Here is a 7,500-nt window from a genome sequence, read left to right on the forward strand (position 1 = left end):
CGGTCAGAGTGCCTCTTGCCCGCATAGTATTTAATGTGTGTAGCCTATTATCCTGTATTTAAAAATGACCCAGTCAGGGGTCTGGCACCTATGGCACTTATGAAAGGTTTAAAGTGCCAAGTGCCAAGTGCCAAGTGCCACAGGGCTCCAGGGGGGCAGTGCACACCTAATGTTACCCCGGTCAGAGTGCCTCTTGCCCGGCATAGTATTTAATGTGTGTAGCCCTTTATCCTTTAAAAATGACCCAGTCAGGGGTCTGGCACCTATGGCACTTATGAAAGGTTTAAAGTGCCAAGTGCCAAGTGCCAAGTGCCACAGGGCTCCAGGGGGGCAGTGCACACCTAATGTTACCCCGGTCAGAGTGCCTCTTGCCCGGCATAGTATTTAATGTGTGTAGCCCTTTATTCTTTAAAAATGACCCAGTCAGGGGTCTGGCACCTATGGCACTTATGAAAGGTTTAAAGTGCCAAGTGCCAAGTGCCAAGTGCCACAGGGCTCCAGGGGGGGGCAGTGCACACCTAATGTTACCCCGGTCAGAGTGCCTCTTGCCCGGCATATTTTTTTTTTTTTAAATAGCTTTAAAAATTACCCAGGCAGGGGTTTGGCACCTATGGCACCTGTGGCACTGCTGATGGAACTTACGACCTTCTTAGGGTTAGGGTTAGGGTTAGGGTTGGGGCGTTTGGCACTTGGTGAAGGGGCGTTTGACACTTGTGTAAGTGGCATTGTGGTATGTGGAAGTGGCATTGTGGTATGTGGAAGTGGCATTGTGGTATGTGGAAGTGGCATTGTGGTATGTGGAAGTGGTATTGTGGCATGTGGCATCTGAGCCTGTGGGCTCCAAGGGCAGTGCTCTATGAATTGAATCCCATTCAAGGTGCCTATTTTCCGGCATAACAATTCATGTCTATAGCCCTAAGCAGGGCATAGCTATGACACAGCCCCGCCCTTGCCCCGCCCGTGCCCCGCCCGTGCCCCGCTCGCGCCGCACCTGTATCCACACCTGGTGATAATTAGGCCATTGATTAGGCGACGGTTGGAAGCTAACAAACATACACACAGGAAGGCAGGAGAGAGAAGCTAGCTATGGACAGCAAACAAAAACGACATGACTGTGGACTTTGTACCAAGACGCATATTTCGCGGATAGACAAACATTTTAAGACTGTCCATGGACTTACACACGCATCTATGGAATGGAATCATGCCGTGCAATGTAGCCCGATTTCGGCTGAGACACAGCAGGCCTACCCAGGGGATTGTATGGAGCCTAACAACGGCGTTGGAAGTGAGTTGTCCGCAGAACAGCAGCTGAGTGGCGAGAGTGAGCAGTCAGCGGTGCAGTCAACCAGTCAGGCGACGGTGCAGTCAACCGGTGAACAATGCTCGGAACCGGGGGAGCAATGCAGCGTCATGTCGCCTTCCACCGATAGCGAAAGTGATGGAGGCGGCGGTGGTGTGCCGTCCACAACTGAAGGTTTGAGTGATGTCATTTTGAATGAATATGCTACCTATATTAAGGGTATTAACCCTTCAGTTAAAAGAATAGACAATAGTCACACCAGTCTGTCACGAGTACGGGAATTCCTCCGCATTATGTCCGAGGACAAATCCGATGAAGGCCTGTGTTTTCTGGACAACTACATGCGTGTGTATGAGTGGTACCGGACATGTGAAGGCCGTAGTTTGGCACCATCCACATTAAAACTATACCGATCAGATGTTAGAAGTTTCCTGAAATATCTTATTCAGTTCCGGCCGAATGGTCTGCAAGCTAAAGCCAGTGTAATTCGCAAATTGTTACTCTGCTTGGCAAAGATAGACAGGGATTCTAGGCAGAGCCTGGCAACGCACATGGCACAATTTCGCAGACGCTGCAGGGACGAGGTGCTCAGCGCTGCGGAGTTAAAACGATTTTTGGAGCTAAGCAATGCATCTATTCCTTCTGTTCTCAGCAGGCTGGAAGTCCGAGCCACCTCATCTGACAGACGCAGGTTTGCGGCTCTCATGTCCAGCCGGTTGGCGACTTTTAATGGAACTCGACGATCCCCAGTCACCATGTTCGGTGAGAGTGATTTCAATGAAATAACCAATGAAAGTGGGGTTTATCAAATGACTGTAGCAAGCCACAAAACTAACTACAGCTTCGGGGAGTGCAGAATTGTTATATCTGATGAGGAATACACTTGGCTTCAACGATTCCATCGGATCAGGCCTCATCTGAGTGGAATGACCCCAGACACAACACTCTTCTTTTTCACATGCTCTGGTAAACCATACGGTAATCTCTGTGATTGTGTGGGTAAGATTTTTGCAGAGTTTGGCATTGGAAGGAAAGTGACATTTGGTACAATTCGAAGAAGCATTGCCACATTAAACTTTAATCTTGGGTCGCTTACAGACCGTGGAACTGTGGCTGACCACATGTGTCACTCCCTGGAGACGCAGGCACGCTACTACCGTTCCCATAATTTGCCTCATAATGCAAGCCAGGCTCGGAGACTAATTGAGGGACAAATCAATCCATGAATAACTCTAAATAAATACAATATTTTTTGCAATTAATCCTTGTCTTTGTGTGTCATTTTCATTCGATTTCAATAGGAGCACCTAGTAACCCAAAAATAATACCAGGTGCACTCATTCGATTAGAATGGGAGCACCTGGTAACCCAAAAATAATACCAGGTGCACGGAGGGGAGGATGAGTACAGACATTTTATATAAAAGCTCCATAAATCCCTTAGGCCGGTGGCCACTGACTTGTGCCCGTAGTATGGTGCTCCCATATCGGGCATGGGTGTGGGCAGGCCCTTAAAAGTCATTTTCATTCGATTTCTGTAGCAGCACCTGGTAACCCAAACTAACATAAGGTGGTGTCAGTAGTGAGGATGCGGACAGACCTTTTATATAAAAGCTCCATAAATCCCTTAGGCCGGTGCCTACTGACTTGTGCCCGTAGTATGGTGCTCCCATAGCGGGCATGGGTGTCTGCAGGTCATTTAAATTCGTTTTCATTCGATTTAAATAGGGGCACCTGGTAACCCAAAAAGTGGGCACTCTGTCGTTTTTCCTGAGTAGTTCAACATAGAAAGTATTCAGACCTTATTTTTGAAAAGCTCCATAAATCCCTTAGGCCGGTGCCCACTGACTTGTGCCCATAGTATGGTGCTCCCATAGCGGGCATGGGTGTCTGCAGGTCATTTAAATTCATTTTCATTCGATTAGAATAGGAGCACCTGGTAACCCAAAAATAATACCAGGTGCACGGAGGGGAGGATGAGTACAGACATTTTATATAAAAGCTCCATAAATCCCTTAGGCCGGTGCCCACTGACTTGTGCCCATAGTATGGTGCTCCCATAGCGGGCATGGGTGTCTGCAGGTCATTTAAATTCATTTTCATTCGATTAGAATAGGAGCACCTGGTAACCCAAAAGAGGGCACTTAGCCGTTTTTCCTGAGTAGTTCAACATAGAATATTTTCGGACCTTTTTTGAAAAGCTCCATAAATCCCTCAGGCCGGCCCCCACTGACTTGTGCCCATAGTATGGTGCTCCCATAGCGGGCATGGGTGTCTGCAGGCCATTTAAAATCATTTTCATTCGATTTCAATAGCAGCACCTGGTAACCCAAACTAACATAAGGTGGTGTCAGTAGTGAGGATCGATTTCAATAGCAGCACCTGGTAACCCAAAAAGAGGGCACATAGCCGTTTTTCCTGAATAGTTCAACATAGAATATTTTCGGACTAATTTTGAAAAGCTCCATAAATCCCTTAGGCCGGTGCCTACTGACTTGGACCCCTACTATGGTGCTCCCATATCGGGCATGGGCGTGGGCAGGCCCTTAAAAGTCGTTTTCATTCGATTTCAATAGGGGCACCTGGTAACCCAAAAAGAGGGCACTCTGTCGTTTTTCCTGAATAATTCAACATAGAATATTTTCGGACTTTTTTTGAAAAGCTCCATAAATCCCTTAGGCCGGTGCCTACTGACTTGGACCCCTACTATGGTGCTCCCATATCGGGCATGGGCGTGGGCAGGCCCTTAAAAGTCGTTTTCATTCGATTTCAATAGCGGCACCTGGTAACCCAAAAAGAGGGCACTCTGTCGTTTTTCCTGAATAGTTCAACATAGAATATTTTCGGACTTTTTTTGAAAAGCTCCATAAATCCCTTAGGCCGGTGCCTACTGACTTGGACCCCTACTATGGTGCTCCCATATCGGGCATGGGCGTGGGCAGGCCCTTAAAAGTCGTTTTCATTCGATTTCAATAGGGGCACCTGGTAACCCAAAAAGAGGGCACTCTGTCGTTTTTCCTGAATAATTCAACATAGAATATTTTCGGACTTTTTTTGAAAAGCTCCATAAATCCCTTAGGCCGGTGCCTACTGACTTGGACCCCTACTATGGTGCTCCCATATCGGGCATGGGCGTGGGCAGGCCCTTAAAAGTCGTTTTCATTCGATTTCAATAGGGGCACCTGGTAACCCAAAAAGAGGGCACTCTGTCGTTTTTCCTGAATAATTCAACATAGAATATTTTCGGACTTTTTTTGAAAAGCTCCATAAATCCCTTAGGCCGGTGCCTACTGACTTGGACCCCTACTATGGTGCTCCCATATCGGGCATGGGCGTGGGCAGGCCCTTAAAAGTCATTTTCATTCGATTTCAATAGCGGCACCTGGTAACCCAAAAAGAGGGCACTCTGTCGTTTTTCCTGAATAGTTCAACATAGAATATTTTCGGACTTTTTTTGAAAAGCTCCATAAATCCCTTAGGCCGGTGCCTACTGACTTGGACCCCTACTATGGTGCTCCCATATCGGGCATGGGCGTGGGCAGGCCCTTAAAAGTCAGTTTTCATTCGATTTCAATAGCGGCACCTGGTAACCCAAAAAGAGGGCACTCTGTCGTTTTTCCTGAATAGTTCAACATAGAATATTTTCGGACTTTTTTTGAAAAGCTCCATAAATCCCTTAGGCCGGTGCCTACTGACTTGGACCCCTACTATGGTGCTCCCATATCGGGCATGGGCGTGGGCAGGCCCTTAAAAGTCGTTTTCATTCGATTTCAATAGGGGCACCTGGTAACCCAAAAAGAGGGCACTCTGTCGTTTTTCCTGAATAATTCAACATAGAATATTTTCGGACTTTTTTTGAAAAGCTCCATAAATCCCTTAGGCCGGTGCCTACTGACTTGGACCCCTACTATGGTGCTCCCATATCGGGCATGGGCGTGGGCAGGCCCTTAAAAGTCATTTTCATTCGATTTCAATAGCGGCACCTGGTAACCCAAAAAGAGGGCACTCTGTCGTTTTTCCTGAATAGTTCAACATAGAATATTTTCGGACTTTTTTTGAAAAGCTCCATAAATCCCTTAGGCCGGTGGCCACTGACTTGTGCCCGTAGTATGGTGCTCCCATATCGGGCATGGGTGTGGGCAGGCCCTTAAAAGTCATTTTCATTCGATTTATGTAGCAGCACCTGGTAACCCAAACTAACATAAGGTGGTGTCAGTAGTGAGGATGCGGACAGACCTTTTATATAAAAGCTCCATAAATCCCTTAGGCCGGTGCCTACTGACTTGTGCCCGTAGTATGGTGCTCCCATAGCGGGCATGGGTGTCTGCAGGTCATTTAAATTCGTTTTCATTCGATTTAAATAGGGGCACCTGGTAACCCAAAAAGTGGGCACTCTGTCGTTTTTCCTGAGTAGTTCAACATAGAAAGTATTCAGACCTTATTTTTGAAAAGCTCCATAAATCCCTTAGGCCGGTGCCCACTGACTTGTGCCCATAGTATGGTGCTCCCATAGCGGGCATGGGTGTCTGCAGGTCATTTAAATTCATTTTCATTCGATTAGAATAGGAGCACCTGGTAACCCAAAAATAATACCAGGTGCACGGAGGGGAGGATGAGTACAGACATTTTATATAAAAGCTCCATAAATCCCTTAGGCCGGTGCCCACTGACTTGTGCCCATAGTATGGTGCTCCCATAGCGGGCATGGGTGTCTGCAGGTCATTTAAATTCATTTTCATTCGATTAGAATAGGAGCACCTGGTAACCCAAAAGAGGGCACTTAGCCGTTTTTCCTGAGTAGTTCAACATAGAATATTTTCGGACCTTTTTTGAAAAGCTCCATAAATCCCTCAGGCCGGCCCCCACTGACTTGTGCCCATAGTATGGTGCTCCCATAGCGGGCATGGGTGTCTGCAGGCCATTTAAAATCATTTTCATTCGATTTCAATAGCAGCACCTGGTAACCCAAAAATAATACCAGGTGCACTCATTCGATTTCAATAGGAGCACCTGGTAACCCAAAAATAATACCAGGTGCACAGAAGGGAGGATGAGTACAGACATTTTTTAAAAGCTTCATAAATCACTCAGGCCGGCCCCAACTGACTTGGGTCCGTAGTATGGTTGTTCCATATAGGGTATTGAGGTATGTAGCCTATCTAAAATCATTTAAAACCATTATAAAAATATGCACCTGGTAACCCAAAAATAATACCAGGTGCACGGCAGTGGCACTCTGTCACTTTTTCGACCAATTCCCGAAATCTTGAAATAATGATAAAACATAATTCCCGATGGGCTAGATGCCCCAAATTTTGGCTCATACCCTCTCTCGTGATGGTCAACAGTTATCCACTGTAAAAAAAATTTCGGAACCATAGGAATCTATTGTACAGGCAAGTGATTTTTTTCCCCAAAACATTAAAACACGATTTTCTATTAAAATGTTTTATAGAAAAACGGTTATAATTAGATGAAAATGTTCGTCTATTTGTACCCTTTCGTGCAAAAAAAACCTCAACCAGATTGGAGTTGTATTTTTTGTGTTATTAACGTTTTAACGGTTTTAGTGTCCACAAACTTTTGGCAAAAAATCGGAGCACATTGAAATCTATCGATTGACACGCCTTTTTTCGATAATTCGGCCTGTCCGGCGATGACACACTCCCTGGTGGGTGGACCAGACAGGTACCGGCGCGATTTGAGAAACCTGACTTTTGACAACAGGACTTCCATGTCCTAGAGAATCGGCGGTGGTGGCAAACTGCTCAGTCCGATTAGGAAACGTGAAACGGACACGTTTGAGGGATGTGAGACCCTCGGAACCATGGTCCCTTGGACCTTTTACCTCCGGCGACCGATTTAGGGTGATTCCCAACCCTTCGGTGCCCGATTTAGGGTGTTATTCCAGCCCTTCGGCGCCCGATTTAGGGTGTTATTCCAACCCTTCGGCGCCCGATTTAGGGTGTTATTCCAGCCCTTCGGCGTCCGATTTAGGGTGTTATTCCAACCCTTCGGCGCCCGATTTGTCCTAACTTTTGTTCCAAATGTCCCAGCTTGGTGGTGGGCGGATTTGGTTCACGTTGGGTCTCCATGGTTCTCCTCTGTTGTCCAGGTAGTTCATGTTCTTCAGACCGATTTGCATTCGATATCCACCTGGGAGGGCACCTGGCGGCCGGCATACGTGCTGGTGTTCAG

Source organism: Salvelinus namaycush, unplaced genomic scaffold (assembly GCF_016432855.1).
Source record: "Salvelinus namaycush isolate Seneca unplaced genomic scaffold, SaNama_1.0 Scaffold2428, whole genome shotgun sequence".
Taxonomy (NCBI): domain Eukaryota; kingdom Metazoa; phylum Chordata; class Actinopteri; order Salmoniformes; family Salmonidae; genus Salvelinus; species Salvelinus namaycush.